Here is an 18,930-nt window from a genome sequence, read left to right on the forward strand (position 1 = left end):
TACCTGTATGTGTGTGTATTTATTTATACATATAAATATACACAGCACACACACATTTTTTACGTAAACACATTTTGGATGTGATTAATCGATTTAACAGCACTAATTTATTTATTTATTTCAGTGTAAAAAACACACTAACTCCTTTTTACTGCTTAACTTAACAACACACTTAACTTTACAATTAAGAGTACTACAAAAAAGAAAGAAAGAAAGAAAGAAAGAAAGAAAGAAAGAAAGAAAGAAAGAAAGAAAGAAAAAGAAAGAAAGAAAAAAAGAGAAATGTAGTTCATGCAGTGGAAATTTCAGGCAAAAAAAGAACCATGGCCGTTAAATGAATCCTTCCATCTGTAGAAATAAGGAAACGTGGAAACAAAGTAGTGAAAAAGGGCTGGATTTTCATCTGCTGAGAGAGATATGAGGGAGTGGAGACCATTACCATTATTCAGCCTCATGATCTGTGATAAATCAAATTGTTAATGAAAACCATATACCCTATTAATCATCACTGTAATCAATCCAGTGCATGTGATTAGTCCTTTCCCTCCGTCTGCCCCGCACAAAGGAGCAGAGTTCATCTCTCTCCCTCTCTCGCTTTCTTTCAGGATTGTAGGAACGCATGTGTGTGGATGAGATGTTAGAAAAGATAAAAAGACAGAGTAGATCATGGTACATTTTAAGTCATAACAATCTCAGGGCCATTCTAAAGTGACTGTATTTTGTACAGTAAATGGTTCACACAGGGAGGTGAAATACAGTGAAGCACACTATAATTCTGTGTGGTAATTATGCTGTCATTGAGTGAGATCACAGAAACACCCAGGCAAGTGTGTGTGTGTGTGTGTGTGTGTGTGCGTCTGGGTGGTAGCATTAATGTGTGGAGATTTCATTTCTGAAGAGTGATTATTTGATCGTTCATTTTGCGGAGATTTATAGTGTGTTGACTATCTGCAGCCTGCATCCCCTCTCTGGTCTTTAATAATAGGAAATTAAGACATTAATCACCCTTCGGTTCTCATCCACTGGAGGACATGAAACTATGCTGTATCAAACCTCAACCAACCAAATGCACAGTCCATTAAATATATACGGCTGCATTTATTTGATCTAAAAAGTGTAATATTATTACAATTTAAAATAACTGTTTTCTTTTAAAATATATTTTAAAATGTAATTTATTGCTTTCATGCAAAGTTGAATATTCAACATCATTACCCCAGTCTTCAGTGTCACTTGATTCTTCAGAAATCATTCTAATATGCTGATTTGAACCTCAATAAACATTAATTTGTATTATCAATATTAAAATCCATTGTGCTTAATATGCTTAACAATTTATAGGAAATATTGAGATATTGTCACCGTGAAAACTGTGATACACTACCATTCAAAATAAAAAAATTAAATAATAATAATAACAGCAATAATAATAATAATAATAATAATACTTATTTAATTATATATACACTTTGAATATAACTTATAATCTAACCTTTCATTGTATAATAAGAATTTAAAATGGGGGGAAATGTCATTTTGAAATAAATGTTTTTCTCAAATACACATTGGACACAATTATTGGCACCCCTAGAAATTCTTATGGGTAAAATATCTCTGAAGTATGTTCCCATTCATATTCACAATTTTGAGCACTCCAGGGTGATTATGAACATGAAATTATCCAGCCATGGCTTCCTGTTTCACAGAAATATAAATAGGAGGGAAAACAAAGCCCAAATTCCCTTAATCATTCATCACTATAAGAAAAACCAAATAATATATTTCTGATGTGCAGTAAAAGATAATTGAGCTTTACAAATTAGAGAAGTGGCTTTAAGAAAAGAGGCATCAGGGCAATAATTAAGAATTTCCAATCAACATAAAATGTTATGAAACTGCCTTGAAGAAGACGTGTGTCTATATTGTCCTAATGCACGATGAGAAGGAGAGTTAAGACTCTCCAAGGACCACAGCTGGAGAATTGCAGAAAATAGTTGAGTCTCAGTGTCAGAAAACCTTAAAAAAAAAAAAAATGGTCAAACATTTTCCTAGCTCATCCAAAAACAAACTCCAGCATATTCAGTTGTCAGATACGACTGGAACTTCAAATGGGACTGGCTTCTATGGTCAGATGAAACTATAAAATGAGCTTTTTAGCAGCAAACACTCAAGATGGGTTTGGTGAACACGGGGTTAAAAAGTACCCCATGTGTACAATGAAATATACTGCTGTATTTTTTATGTTGTGGGCCTATATTTCTGCTGGAGGTCCTGGACATCTTGTTTAGACACATGGCATCATGGATTCTATCAAATACCAACAGATAAAAAAATCAATAAGTGACTGACTCTGTTAGAAATCTTATAATGGGCCATGTTTGGATCTTCCAACCGTGCAATAATCCAAACACAAACCTCAAAAACAACACAAAAATGGGTCACTGATCACAAAACCAAGCTTCTGCTGGCCATTCAAGTCCTCTGACCTGAACCCTGTAGAAAATGAGTGGTGAACTGAAGAGATGAAGCACCAACATGGAGCTGTGAATCTAAAGGGTCTGGAGTGATTCTGGATGAAGGAATGGTCTCTGATCTCTTGTCAGGTGTTCTCTAACCTCATCAGGCATTATAGGAGAAAATTTAGAGCTGTTAAACTGGCAAATTGAGGTTTCAAAAAGTATTGAATAAAAGGGTGCCGTTAATTGTGGCCAATGCGTATTAGAGAAAAACATTTATTTCATAATGATATTTCCCCCCATTTTAAATTCTTATTATCCAATGATAGGTTAGATTTTTGTGAATTTTTTTAAATAAAAGATCAAAAGGATTAACAATGCAGAATAATTTTCACAGCCTTCTTTTATCATATTTACCAAGGGTGCCGATATTTTTGGCCATGACTGTATATATATATATATATATATATATATATATACACAGTGCTGCTTGAAAGTTTGTGAACCCCTTGCAGAATCTGTGAAAATGTGAGTAATTTGAACAAAATAAGAGAGATCATACAAAATGCATGTTATTTGTTTTATTTAGTACTGTCCTGAGTAAGATATTTTACATAAAAGATGTTTACATTTAGTCCACAAGACAAAAAAAAATAAAAAAATAAAAAATAATAATAACTGAAATTATTAAAATAACCCCTTTCAAAAGTTTGGGAACCCTTGGTTCTTAATACTGTGTGTGGTTACCTGGGTGATCTACAACTGTTTTTTTGTTTTGTGATGGTTGTTCATGAGTCCCTTGTTTGTTCTGAACAGTTAAACTGAGCCCTGTTCTTCAGAAAAATCCTCCATGTCCTGCGGAATCTTCAGTTTTCCAGCATCTTTTCCATACTTGAACCCTTTCCAGCAATGACTGTTACCCCTTTTCCACCAAGGCCGTTCCAGTGCTAGTTCAGAGCCAGAGCCTAGTTTCAAACCATCAAGATGTCCAAATTTTTCTTATTTTGTAGAAATATATATATTTTTTTCCATTTAGCACTGCCCTTCGGAAGAAAAAGCAGAGACTTGCATGTTTCCTGGAAGACAAATTAAGTACAATTTACCTTGATCTTCAAATTAAAAAAGTTTTCACCCCCTGGCTCTTAATGCATCGTATTTCCTTCTGGAGCATCAGTGAATGTTTGAAACTTTTTTAATAAAAAAAAAGGTTCAAATATGCAAAATATGCTGGAAAACTGAAGATTCCGCAGGACATGGATGATTTTTCTGAAGAACAGCGCTCAGTTTAACTGTTCAGAACAAGCAAGGGACTCATGAACAACCATCACAAAACACAAAACAGTCGTGGATCATCCAGGTAACCACACACAGTATTAAGAACCAAGGGTTCCCAAACTTTTGAATGGGGATATTTTATTTATTTATTTTTTTGTCTTGTTGTGGGCTAAATGTAAACATCTTTTTATCTAAAATATCTTACTCAAGACAGTACTAAATAAAAAATAAATAAATAAATAACATGGAATTTGTATGATCGCTCTTATTTTGTTAAAATTACTCACATTTTCACAGATTCTGCAATGGGTTCACAAACTTTCGAGCAGCACTGGATATGTGTGTGTGTGTGTGTACTTGTTTAAGCTACATTGTGGTTTATGCTACATTGTGTGTGTGTGTGTGTGCGTGTGTATTTGTTTATGCTACATTGTTTATACTACATTTGTAAAATGTTCATTTTTATATTTAAGCATAAACCGTATAATCAGAAGGTTTTCTAACACAAGCATAATATATGTTTAAATATATTTACTTACCTTGTAGTAGATGCACATGATAAATCAATAGATATCTCAGTTAGTTAGATATCTCATGAGCATCTAAAGAAATCCAAGTAAATCTGAATAAAAAAAGAAAAAAATTAAAATAGGGGAATAGTAGCATTGCTATTTTAAAACTTCTATTACTACCACTTCCTTTAAATACTTTCTCTTTTCCATCATCCTTCTTCATCTCAGAAAATCAGATATTCAGATACTATTAAAAATGTAGTTTGTTTAAGTCTCACAGTGCCGTAGTATCCTGTGAAAAATGTTTTACAAAATTGTGGTTGAAGATGGTTGAGATGGTTGGCTGTGATTATTATTACATCAGCCTGGAAGTAATAATTTAATAATGTGCTCTACTGACAGCGCTGAATGAAGCACACAAAGATGGATTTTTAAAAAGTAAAAAGTATGGGGGAAAAAAACAAAATGTATGATTTAGAAAGGTCAGAAACACTCACAGGAGTCACAGCAACATATGCTATCATTAAAATCAAAGATGTTAATAAAGCACAATGCTCTCAACCATACGTGAGTTATGCATTAGACTGTATATACTGTCACGTCTCATGAGCTCCTGATTTGTCAATTCAAAGGTAACATTGTTCGGTCATTTATGAAGATGAGGGGTCTGACTGGGTCATGGAGGCTCTTGAGGACCATCCTAATCATCAACGTGACACAAGTCCTGCTCAGCAAAGCTGGTCACATGCTTTTGTCACTGGGAAACTGCATTTTAATAATTCCTTGTTAGCGTTTTTAAACTAATTTCTCTGAAGAAAGTAGGTCATTTAAGTATTTGTTCATTTGCAAGTGTGTTTGCATGCAGTAAAATAACTGTGTGAGGAGCAAGGCAAGTTATGTATGCGAAAATGTCAAGTTCTTTCAATATGTCCTTTGTAAACTTTCACTTAGGTGAGGAATCACATAAGCGCAACACTAAAAAATATGACATCGTTTGCCTCAAGTGGGAAAATCCTTGGCCGATGGGTTAGACCATAAATGTCTTAAACAGTGAGGCAACATTCATATCTTTTGAAAATGGCACTCTTAAAAGGTTAATTGGGACATTTCGTCTCATTAAATGCTATGCCTTTGGGCAACGATTAATTTTATCCACTGACATGTGCATGGGCATAACCACATGATCAGAAATGCCATGTTCTGGTGAGCGTGTGTATGCTCTGGTTTTAGTCTTCTAATGATAGAAGTACTGCAGTTTAAATTGTACCTGTACCACCATCTAGTGGCAGCTGGCCAGCAGTGATCCAATAATTCTCCAATCAATAAGTGATCTCTTCAAAAACACATAAATATGTTATACATAGCACTGTTCTATCAAACAAACAAATATCCAATAACTTGCACGCAAAAATCATTGTGTGGGCCAGGAATATTGATGATTTTTAAGATGCATTTGTAATGTCCTCATTCAAATTGTTTACCTGAAGATGTGAAAAGCAGGGGAACAAATATGTGACCCTGGACCACAAAACCAGTCATAAGCGTCAATTATTTGAAATTGAGATTTATACATCACATGAATAAAAAAGCTTTCCATTGATGTATGGTTTGTTAGGATCGGACAATATTTGGCCGAGATACAACTATTTGAAAATCTGGAATCTGAGGGTGCAAAAAAACAAAAAGTTCTTAGCAATGCATGTTACTAATCAAAAATTAACTTTTGATGTATATTAACGGTATAATTTTACAAAATATCTTCATGGAACATGATCTTTACCTAATAGCAAAATTAAATTTTCCTCTGCTTCCTTCGCTCATGTGTCATGGAAATCTTGTCAAAATACATACATTAATAAACCATTGTTTCAATTTTCATGAAAATTAAATTGTATCAACTTCGGGCCATGCTGACAAAATGTTAAGTTGATTAGTCAAACCCTTCTTTGTCCTAACACACAAACAGACACACACACAGTGCTGCTTGAAAGTTTGTAAACCCTTTAGAATTTTCTATATTTCTGTATTATGACTCAAAACATTATCAGACTTTCACACGTCCAGATAGTAGAAAAAGAGAACCCAACGAAACAAATCAGACAAAAATATATACACTCTTGTCCTTTATTTGTTGAGAAATAACAAGAAAAAAAAAAAGGTCTCATTTGTCAACAAAACAATTCTGCAGTAGCCCTCTGGCTTGTCCACATGATCTTTAGAAAACTGCATATGAGCAGCAATGTTCATTTTGGAGAGGAGTGGCTTTTTTCATGTAACTCTGCATGCACAACATGGTTGCTCGGTGGACTCATGAACATTCACATTAGCCAATGTGAGAAAGGCCTTTAGTTGTTTAGAAGTTACCCTGGGGTCCATAGCAGCCTTGCGGACTATTGCATGCCTTGCTTTTTGAGTGATCCTTGTTGGTTGACCACTCTCGGGGAGGGTAACAGTGGTCTTCAATTTATCTCATTTGTACACAATCTGTCTGTCTGTGGATTTGTGGAGTCCAAACTGTTTAGAGATGGTTTTGTAACCTTTTCTATAGCCTGATGAGCGACAGCAACTCTTTTTTCTGAGTTCCTTTGTTCGAGCCATGATTCACTTCCACAAACATGATCAGACTTTGATAGATCCCTTTTCTTTAAATAAAACAGGGCAGGCAATGACACCTGACTGAAAAAAAACCTCTGAACAGATGGACTCTAATTTCATCTTCAAATTAACAGTTGGTCCTAGAGATTTACATACTTTTGCCACTCACAGATATGTAATATTGGATCATTTTCCTGAATAAATAAATGATAGTGGAACTATTCTTGTCTCTTTTGTTTGATTGGGTTCTCTTTGTCTACTTTCAGGACTTATGCGAGACTCTGATTTTAATGTTTCGAGTCATTTTTATGCAGAAATATAGGAAATTCCAAAAGGTTCACAAACTTCAGCATCAAATTTTCTTATGTGTGCCATTTTGGCCGCCTGCCATTCAGAATTATGTTGTAAAATGTTATATTTTATGAATGCATAGGCGTATCATAATGAAAAGATGTATCATTATGTATCATTGACACCATGCCCTGAAGGCACTCAAAAAAAATCTAGATTTTTCATTTGCCAATGGACATCCGGCTGGTACTGCCAGATTCCTTGGGTTATGCTGAGAACAGCGTTTTTAAACCTTTCTTAGACCCTGGGTTCAATTTTCTTCATGCCATGTTGGCAAAAAAAGATTTCACATTGATAAAGTTTTTGATTACTACATCAAAGTTTAAGGCGTGTTGCCAAACTGGATCTGACGCTGTATCATATTGACAACAAACATTGTGTATGTCGAGGACTGTGTGCCAGTTTGCTTTTAGACACAAACTTGCAAACTTCCTTAAACATTTCCCCTCAGGGGAATCTCAGCTGCCATTTTGAAGTGCTTTCCACTCCGTGAAGTGGAAAAGAGAGTCTGCTTCATTTGTTCACTTCAGGCTACTTCATATACCACAATGCAACATGATTGTGACGTCACCGCAGATTGCATTTAATTTACCCCTACCTCAAACAGCTTTATACAGCTTTTTTAAATATTTAAAACAGCCCAAGCATACAGAATGCTCAATCAAACAAAGCTTCAAATTCAGCTCTGTGCAAGAGTTCTGCCAGTAGTGGGCGCTCATGTAAGTAATCAATGATATACATCAGGGTCAACGAGACAGAGGAAAGTTAGCGAGGGAAAGGGCATAAACATTGAAGTGTAACATAGCCATAGTCACCCCACACTGACCACACCACATTTCCAGCGCCACCTATTGGTCAAAAGTGATAAGCAAATGTGTCACATTACTGTCAGGGATCGGTTGAGGGATGAGGCGAGGACTCAAGTGCAGGAGAAAGTGGGTCTTTTATCTAAAATATCTTACTCAAGACAGTACTAAATAAAAAATAAATAAATAAATAACATGGAATTTGTATGATCGCTCTTATTTTGTTAAAATTACTCACATTTTCACAGATTCTGCAATGGGTTCACAAACTTTCGAGCAGCACTGGATATGTGTGTGTGTGTGTGTACTTGTTTAAGCTACATTGTGGTTTATGCTACATTGTGTGTGTGTGTGTGTGTGTGTGTGTGTGTACTTGTTTAAGCTACATTGTGGTTTATGCTACATTGTTTATACTACATTTGTAAAATGTTCATTTTATATTTAAGCATAAACCGTATAATCAGAAGGTTTTCTAACACAAGCATAATATATGTTTAAATATATTTACTTACCTTGTAGTAGATGCACATGATAAATCAATAGATATCTCAGTTAGTTAGATATCTCATGAGCATCTAAAGAAATCCAAGTAAATCTGAATAAAAAAGAAAAAATTAAAATAGGGGAATAGTAGCATTGCTATTTTAAAACTTCTATTACTACCACTTCCTTTAAATACTTTCTCTTTTCCATCATCCTTCTTCATCTCAGAAAATCAGATATTCAGATACTATTAAAATGTAGTTTGTTTAAGTCTCACAGTGCCGTAGTATCCTGTGAAAAATGTTTTACAAAATTGTGGTTGAAGATGGTTGAGATGGTTGGCTGTGATTATTATTACATCAGCCTGGAAGTAATAATTTAATAATGTGCTCTACTGACAGCGCTGAATGAAGCACACAAAGATGGATTTTAAAAGTAAAAAGTATGGGGAAAAACAAAATGTATGATTTAGAAAGGTCAGAAACACTCACAGGAGTCACAGCAACATATGCTATCATTAAAATCAAAGATGTTAATAAAGCACAATGCTCTCAACCATACGTGAGTTATGCATTAGACTGTATATACTGTCACGTCTCATGAGCTCCTGATTTGTCAATTCAAAGGTAACATTGTTCGGTCATTTATGAAGATGAGGGTCTGACTGGGTCATGGAGGCTCTTGAGGACCATCCTAATCATCAACATGACACAAGTCCTGCTCAGCAAAGCTGGTCACATGCTTTTGTCACTGGGAAACTGCATTTTAATAATTCCTTGTTAGCGTTTTTAAACTCATTTCTCTGAAGAAAGTAGGTCATTTAAGTATTTGTTCATTTGCAAGTGTGTTTGCATGCAGTAAAATAACTGTGTGAGGAGCAAGGCAAGTTATGTATGCGAAAATGTCAAGTTCTTTCAATATGTCCTTTGTAAACTTTCACTTAGGTGAGGAATCACATAAGCGCAACACTAAAAAATATGACATCGTTTGCCTCAAGTGGGAAAATCCTTGGCCGATGGGTTAGACCATAAATGTCTTAAACAGTGAGGCAACATTCATATCTTTTGAAAATGGCACTCTTAAAAAGGTTAATTGGGACATTTCGTCTCATTAAATGCTATGCCTTTGGGCAACGATTAATTTTATCCACTGACATGTGCATGGGCATAACCACATGATCAGAAATGCCATGTTCTGGTGAGCGTGTGTATGCTCTGGTTTTAGTCTTCTAATGATAGAAGTACTGCAGTTTAAATTGTACCTGTACCACCATCTAGTGGCAGCTGGCCAGCAGTGATCCAATAATTCTCCAATCAATAAGTGATCTCTTCAAAAACACATAAATATGTTATACATAGCACTGTTCTATCAAACAAACAAATATCCAATAACTTGCACGCAAAAATCATTGTGTGGGCCAGGAATATTGATGATTTTAAGATGCATTTGTAATGTCCTCATTCAAATTGTTTACCTGAAGATGTGAAAAGCAGGGGAACAAATATGTGACCCTGGACCACAAAACCAGTCATAAGCGTCAATTATTTGAAATTGAGATTTATACATCACCTGAATAAAAAAGCTTTCCATTGATTTATGGTTTGTTAGGTTCGGACAATATTTGGCCGAGATACAACTATTTGAAAATCTGGAATCTGAGGGTGCAAAAAAACAAAAAGTTCTTAGCAATGCATGTTACTAATCAAAAATTAACTTTTGATGTATATTAACGGTATAATTTTACAAAATATCTTCATGGAACATGATCTTTACCTAATAGCAAAATTCTATTTTCCTCTGCTTCCTTCGCTCATGTGTCATGGAAATCTTGTCAAAATACATACATTAATAAACCATTGTTTCAATTTTCATGAAAATTAAATTGTATCAACTTCGGGCCATGCTGACAAAATGTTAAGTTGATTAGTCAAACCCTTCTTTGTCCTAACACACAAACAGACACACAGTGCTGCTTGAAAGTTTGTAAACCCTTTAGAATTTTCTATATTTCTGTATTATGACTCAAAACATTATCAGACTTTCACACGTCCAGATAGTAAAAGAGAACCCAACGAAACAAATCAGACAAAAATATATACACTCTTGTCCTTTATTTGTTGAGAAATAACAAGAAAAAAAAAAAGGTCTCATTTGTCAACAAAACAATTCTGCAGTAGCCCTCTGGCTTGTCCACATGATCTTTAGAAAACTGCATATGAGCAGCAATGTTCATTTTGGAGAGGAGTGGCTTTTTTCATGTAACTCTGCATGCACAACATGGTTGCTCGGTGGACTCATGAACATTAACATTAGCCAATGTGAGAAAGGCCTTTAGTTGTTTAGAAGTTACCCTGGGGTCCATAGCAGCCTTGTGGACTATTGCATGCCTTGCTTTTTGAGTGATCCTTGTTGGTTGACCACTCTCGGGGAGGGTAACAGTGGTCTTCAATTTATCTCATTTGTACACAATCTGTCTGTCTGTGGATTTGTGGAGTCCAAACTGTTTAGAGATGGTTTTGTAACCTTTTCTATAGCCTGATGAGCGACAGCAACTCTTTTTTCTGAGTTCCTTTGTTCGAGCCATGATTCACTTCCACAAACATGATCAGACTTTGATAGATCCCTTTTCTTTAAATAAAACAGGGCAGGCAATGACACCTGACTGAAAAAAAAACCTCTGAACAGATGGACTCTAATTTCATCTTCAAATTAACAGTTGGTCCTAGAGATTTACATACTTTTGCCACTCACAGATATGTAATATTGGATCATTTTCCTGAATAAATAAATGATAGTGAAAATATTCTTGTCTCTTTTGTTTGATTGGGTTCTCTTTGTCTACTTTCAGGACTTATGCGAGACTCTGATTTTAATGTTTCGAGTCATTTTTATGCAGAAATATAGGAAATTCCAAAAGGTTCACAAACTTCAGCATCAAATTTTCTTATGTGTGCCATTTTGGCCGCCTGCCATTCAGAATTATGTTGTAAAATGTTATATTTTATGAATGCATAGGCGTATCATAATGAAAAGATGTATCATTATGTATCATTGACACCATGCCCTGAAGGCACTCAAAAAAATCTAGATTTTTCATTTGCCAATGGACATCCGGCTGGTACTGCCAGATTCCTTGGGTTATGCTGAGAACAGCGTTTTTAAACCTTTCTTAGACCCTGGGTTCAATTTACTTCATGCCATGTGGGCAAAAAAAGATTTCACATTGATAAAGTTTTTGATTACTACATCAAAGTTTAAGGCATGTTGCCAAACTGGATCTGACGCTGTATCATATTGACAACAAACATTGTGTATGTCGAGGACTGTGAGCCAGTTTGCTTTTAGACACAAACTTGCAAACTTCCTTAAACATTTCCCCTCAGGGGAATCTCAGCTGCCATTTTGAAGTGCTTTCCACTCCGTGAAGTGGACAAGAGAGTCTGCTTCATATGTACACTTCAGGCCACTTCATACCACAATGCAACATGATTGTGACGTCACCGCAGATTGCATTTAATTTACCCCTACCTCAAACAGCTTTATACAGCTTTTTTAAATATTTAAAACAGCCCAAGCATACAGAATGCTCAATCAAACAAAGCTTCAAATTCAGCTCTGTGCAAGAGTTCTGCCAGTAGTGGGCGCTCATGTAAGTAATCAATGACATACATCAGGGTCAACGAGACAGAGGAAAGTTAGCGAGGGAAAGGGCATAAACATTGAAGTGTAACATAGCCATAGTCACCCCACACTGACCACACCACATTTCCAGCGCCACCTATTGGTCAAAAGTGATAAGCAAATGTGTCACATTACAAGTGATTTTATTTACTAAAATCAAAAACACCTGTCTTTAATTACTTTTTTTTTTTTTTTTTGCAGTTGGTCTGCCATATTTTAGATTTGAAAGTCATTTACATATGTAGGGTAAAAAATATTGTTTTATTTGTATTGTATTGCACTGTATTTATTATAGACACTACATAGAAAACACTTTTTTAACAGTCAGAAAGTAATTACTATTCGAAAGATGTACCTACTCAGCGTGTGTGATTTTAGATACAGACTAAATTCATATTTTAGTTTAGTTTCGTAATTTCTCAATGACATTGATATGTTTATTTTCTTTGTCATTCACTGTCACATAATATTATATCTGAACGTTTCTTCCACACAGATATGACAAAATTCTGTCATAAAATCAATAACTGAATAGTATTGCGTAAAACTACCATGACTCAGTGTTCTATTGTTATGACTCGTTCCCAAATACACCACCAGCTCTGTGTGAATCTCTGAGTGACGATGTTACCAGACTAAGGGTAGTGGGAGTCGGACAGATGCTTGACCTTCATGTCTGACCCCTGCAGTGGTGGGGACGGGAGGGGTATGCTTGGCTGGACACGACAGTGCCATGAACACTAATTGGGTCAGTTGGCAGCACATGGTGACCATCCACATTCAGACAAGCGTGAATGATGCTGAAGTACATTCATAAAAATGAATCTCTTAATTCAGATAATTGGAATGTTGTAGAATGACAAACTAACACATATACAGACTATAGGCTATATGATGTTTAGTTTGTCTACAGTTGTTAGACATACTGATCTCAGACCATTTTTGCTGTTTAATACTAATAAAGAAGACTAGCTGTCACATGTGGAAGTTGTCACAAGGGCTATTATCAGAAATTTTGTATGTTTTGTAACAATCACCCTTTTAAATTTGAATGAATATTCCTTGAATGATAATGTGTGTTGTTGTATTTTTATTTATTTATTTATTTGGCGGGGGGGTGGGGGGGTGGGGGCAACAAACAAACAAATAAAGTTACACAACAGACATTCAGAAGAAATTCAGAGTCCAAAAACATATGAAGGTAAATTCTGATCGACAGATAAGCTTTGTTCTCATTTCAAGTTGGAAGATGTGACATATGTGATTCAACTGTTGCAATTTGTTGGTCAATGATACATAAGTATGCAGTGATTTTTTTTTTTTTTTTTTTAAAGGAGTGTGACAACTTACCCCATAGTGTAATAATATGCATTATTGTTCAAAAGTTTGGGTTTGTAAATACTCATTCTAATATGCTGATAAGGAAGCATTTTATTATATACTTTCAATGACCAATGTTGAAAACAGTTGTGCTGCTAAATAATTTTTTACATTTATTTCTATCAAAAATAGCAAAATGGTAGTGTGGTAAATTTAACGATATCGGTACTTTGATGTTTGTAAGCAAGTGTAAAATGAAAGGAATTACAATTTTTGTTGGTCAGTAATATAATTACAAATACACAGATAGTGTATAGTTTTTTATTTTTATCTTTTGTAATTAGATCAATATGCAAATTGAAAAATAATTACCTCTGCAAAAAAGAGAGAAAAGAAAATGCTATAGGTTCTAAATACCTGACTATAAACGTAATTTATTCAATTATTAGAGGTCATGCCCATTCAAATCTCAGCTTTTTGAGCCAAGTGGATTTTAAATGGAGCTTAATATATATATATATATATATATATATATATAATAGTCAGGATCTGTCATGGTGCGCTGGGGACGAAGGAGTGAGGAGACGAGGAGTAGTGTAAAACACGGTCTTTAATGGAAATCCAACAGGGAAAACACAGAACACGGGCAAGGAAGACATTCAGACATTTAACAGCAGACAGGAAACATGGGACAGAACACACTATTATTCATTACAGCGAGGTGGTCTTTCTGCTGGACCTTAGGCCTGTCGCACCTCCTATGGTGCCTATGGTGGACTGTGCATGGCAGGGGCGTCCTCTTCCCTGAGGTAGGCCTAAACCTGACCCCATACCGCGAGGTCTTGCTGCAGGGTCTTCAGCTGGGGACCACCGCTCATTGAAGTTTCGTTCCTTAACCCAGAACGTCTCCTGGTGGCGGGGCAGTGAACAGGGACGTCTCCCTGACACCCCCTGCAGCAAAACCTAATCAGATATTACTCCCCAAGCCTTGTCTCGTCATTTCAACCAGAGCCAGTGGCTTGCTTTCTCCGCTTCCTCAGAGTGCTTTTTGGTGGATCTGCTCAGTGTGGCTCCCCGTAGTCCCAAGTCCTTGAGCAAGCATGATGTTGATCTGCCCACAAAGCCTCTGGCTCCCACCTCCACCGGGTACAGCCTCACTTCGCCTTCTTTCTCTCGTAGGCAGCTTCCAGTCCCTCCTCCCATGACACTGTCAGCTCGATCAGTATCACTGACTTCAAAGCTGCAGACTACAGCACCACATCTGGTCTTAAGGTGGTGCTGCATATCTCCTGTGGGAACTGGAGCTGCCTTCTCAGGTCTACTTCCATCTTCCACATCGCCCCTGGTGTTAATAGCATGGCGGGTGGTCTCTTGCTGGTATGCATTGCGGGTTCCCCCTGCCTGAGGAAGTGGATCCTGCATCGGCTCTCTAATGAACTCTGGTTGTTTGTCTCCTGCCGACTTTTCTCCAGCACCTCTGCCAGCTTCCTGAGCACTTGGTCATGCCGCCATCTGAGCCGACCCTGTGTCAGTGCTATTTTACAGCCCGACAGAACATGCTGGAGTGAGGCATTGATGGTCCCGCAGAGGTCACAGGATTGCTCTATTCCAAGCCATTGATGGAGGTTTTTAGGGCTCGGGAGGGTGTCGTATTTTGCCCTAATGAGGAAACTGAGCCTGTGGCAGTTTCCAGAACTCTGCCCAGCTGATTGCTCGGCTCGCGACACCCTCCCAAGTTGTCCACCGCCCCTGCTGCCCCTGTGCCACAGACCTTGCTCTGAGCTCCTCCTGCTCAATCCTGGTGACCTCTGCAACAACTAGGTCCTTCCTCTCCTTCCTACTCGCCTTGGACCATAGGATGGGTGGCTCGCTTCATCCAAGGCCTGCCCGCCCTGTCTGGACCATGCCCACACCTTCTGCACCTCCTCCTTAGCCCTCCATTTCCTTCAAGTCTCAACTCTGGCATTTACATAAGCCACTGCCCTATCGGAGGAGTCCCTTAATTCCATCACCAGCCTTGCCTTCTCCTGCCTGTAGTTCAAGGTGTGGGTAGCTGGGGTAGCTGGAGTGAGTTCCATCCGAACAGACCAGCAGCTGAGAAGCACCGTGGTAGGCCGAGCCATTTGCGGATGAAGGAGGTGACTTCGCACAGCTTCAGAGGCCACATCAATGGAGCATCCCATTGCGGTCTCTACTTCCATTTGTTGCCAGCCAGTGGTGACTTTCTTCAGTGCAAAGCACATATGCATGTCCTGGAAGTAGTTCATGATCATGGTCCTGATGTTATCTGGGATGTAGAAGAATTCCAAAGCTTGCGTGAGCGGTGACTCGTGCGTTGGTTTCCATACCGCGGAGAGGAGGGGAACAAGGCAAACAAAAACTTGCAAAAAAACGGAAAAATTAAAACTGGAGGAAAGGCGCCGCTCACTTTTTTTTGTTTTTTTTGTCGGTTTGCTGTTCTGTCAGGATCTGCAACGGTGCGCTGGGGACGAAGGAGCGAGGAGACGAGGGGTAGTGTAAAACACAGTCTTTAATGGAAATCCAACGGGGAAACACAGAACACGGGCAAGGAAGACCCGTAGGTTTCTGAAGTGCATTTTTGAAGCCTAAAGTGGGCGGAGCCGACCGCCGCCATCTTGGCAAGCGCGTCACCACGTGTCACTCCCGGATAATCAAAAAAGGGGAAAAAGGCGGGACGTGGGTGGAACTGGTTGCTGAAACCATGCCCACCTAGCTCGCCAGTGGTGACAGCAGCGGCTATCCGCCTGTCACTCAACTGGCCACACTCTTAATTATGCAGAACTTTAAGGGTCAATATAATTTAAACAGATGAGTTCTAAAAAAAAGTCACCTCCCTCACAGTTGTCATGAAGGGCAAAATTAAAATCATTTTTTGAACCAGGCTGCAAACATGTTTTTTTTTTTTTCTACTGTAAAGTTGGGCACTTTAACATGGGGAGTCTGTGGGATTGCGGCCAGTTGACAAATTCTAGCGGCCAGTTGACGAATTACAGTTTAAATCACTTTCTTGTTGGTTTCACGAGAGAGAGCGGGAGGTTGCCACTTGGGCAGAACACACTATAAATAGACAGAACTAACCAGGGGAAAACGAGACACACCTGGAATATAATCAAACTAAACAAGGACAGAAAAAAGGAAAACCCAAATAAGGACATGGAAACACCTGGGGAAGAAGACACACGTGACAATAATAATAATAATAACAATAAATATTTGATTTTAATAAATAATATTTGATACGATCACATCGGTGTGATTAGACCGTTTAGTGCGGCTCATCATCAGCTGCTAAATGTAAATCTGAGTTTGCTCTTTGGCTGACACAGAGCAAGATACAAACGCGTTTTTACAGCGCTGCGCATTATAACCAATCACACACGATTCTGTTGAGCTTATGAATGCAATGGCCAATCAGAGGCGTGCAGATGAGTCATCTCCGTTTTTGAGAGTGCTTGAACTAGACTAGACTGAAGTCAATGATAATGTTCTTTAATAATGTAAATGTTCGTTCCTCTCTTTCTGTACTATAAAAGTGTTATAATTAGTAACTAAACAATGTTTATTAATATTATTATTATTAAATTCACGTGAAATACAAAGTCAGTTGTATTGAAAATTTTATGACACCCATAACTGGTACTTTAGTAAAAAGACGCGTTTTACGCATAGATAATAGATTACACTAACATTAGGCTACTTTGCATATTTGAGAATCGAGATATTTAATTATATAGTTAACATGTTTGGGAATATAGCTATAGTGAAGTTTTTTTACTCCGCTTTAAAAGTACTTTTCCAGTGTCTGTACTTTATCAGAGTGTTTTTCTTTAGAAAACCTTACTTCTCAACATTCCAAAGCATAATATTGTACTTTTTACTGCACTCCATTTCATATTAAATTCCATATAATACTTAATTACATTAGAAATCTATTACTTTCTTACTTTTACTCAAGTAAAAGTAATTCAAAGATTTACTTGAGTACAAGAATACTATATTTTTAATGTTCTTAAGTATTAAAGGTAAAACAAACAACAACTTTTATTTATGAAATAGTGCAGTAAAAAGTATGACATTGTGCTTTGGAATGTAGTGAAGTAAAGTTTTCCAAAGAAAAACTACAGGTACTTTTTAAATTTACTTGAGTAAAGTAAAAAAATACTTCACTACTGTCCGCATCTGATGACGTCCCTGTCAATCATGCATGTATCATCAATAACAAAGTTTTATTTCTAACCAAGAACGGACAGTAGCCTATATCCAGATTGTACTATTTCTGTGATCTATGCGATTTAAATTAAATGAATCATGCCTGCGCTTCCAAGAAATATATATTAGCCACAAGATGGCGCAAAATCGGTTTCTTTTCAAATATTTACACTTGTCTTTTAAAAAGAAAAATGTCCAGCAGATGGCAAAAGAGATAATATAATGATTACACTGATACTTACTCTCATACTGTATGTACGTTTGGGTTTTCATGGTTGGTTGAATAAATTACAACGCCAGTTCACGTCCCCTCTTTCTCTCTTTTTTATTAGAATAAGTATGTCATTGTGAATTCTGGATTCTAAAATTTTCTGAGAGAGTTTCACTACACTTTACACTTGCTCATTGGCTTTTAAGTGCTAATATAGAAGATACAAGGAGGGACCATTTCAAATTTAAATGACCAATTACTGCTGTCTAATCTGTTTTTGGTCAAATAAAAGTTCAGTGTGTTGTCAATCAGCTGCAGTCAGAACTGTATTAGTGTAACTGTCCAAGGTGCTGAAACAAACAAGTGCCCCGACAGCAGTGAGTCACTCGAACTGTCTCTATATTTTTTCTGAATGCATCATCAGACATAAAATCTAAAAGCTTTGTTAATTATAAGCAGTATTGTGCATAATAATAATAAAATAAACAAAACTATTACATTGCTGCATTTTTGTAGATATATAACAACTGATTGCAAATTTCTACAGATACCCAAGTTGTGTATGTGTCTTCTGTCAATCAAAGTGTTTCACAGTGTGTTTCACAGCATCCATCTGGATGATGCAACATCATGCCTGGTACACCACAACACCCACCAGCTGTCAATGGAGAGGAGACAAGTGATATGTGCATATCCTAGTGATGATTAGGAGACCAGTAGGCCAGAGTTAGACTGGTTACACCACAGAGAGTCAGGACTAGGGGTGTGCAGCGGAGCCATTATTTGTATCTGTATCTGTGACAATCTCAAAATTATTTGTATCTGTATCTGTATTCAGATAGATCCGGAAATGGGCGTGGCTTAAACCGGAAGTTCATCAAATTACATGAAAATACCATTTTAAATTTCATTTAACAAATATGCTTTGTATAACTAAATAAAGTATTATTTTTTATTAAAATTATAACTTTTTCAAAATTTTAAACTTTATGAAAAAAGAAAAATAACTT

Source organism: Onychostoma macrolepis, chromosome 20, assembly GCF_012432095.1.
Source record: "Onychostoma macrolepis isolate SWU-2019 chromosome 20, ASM1243209v1, whole genome shotgun sequence".
In the NCBI taxonomy this organism is placed as follows: Eukaryota; Metazoa; Chordata; class Actinopteri; order Cypriniformes; family Cyprinidae; genus Onychostoma; species Onychostoma macrolepis.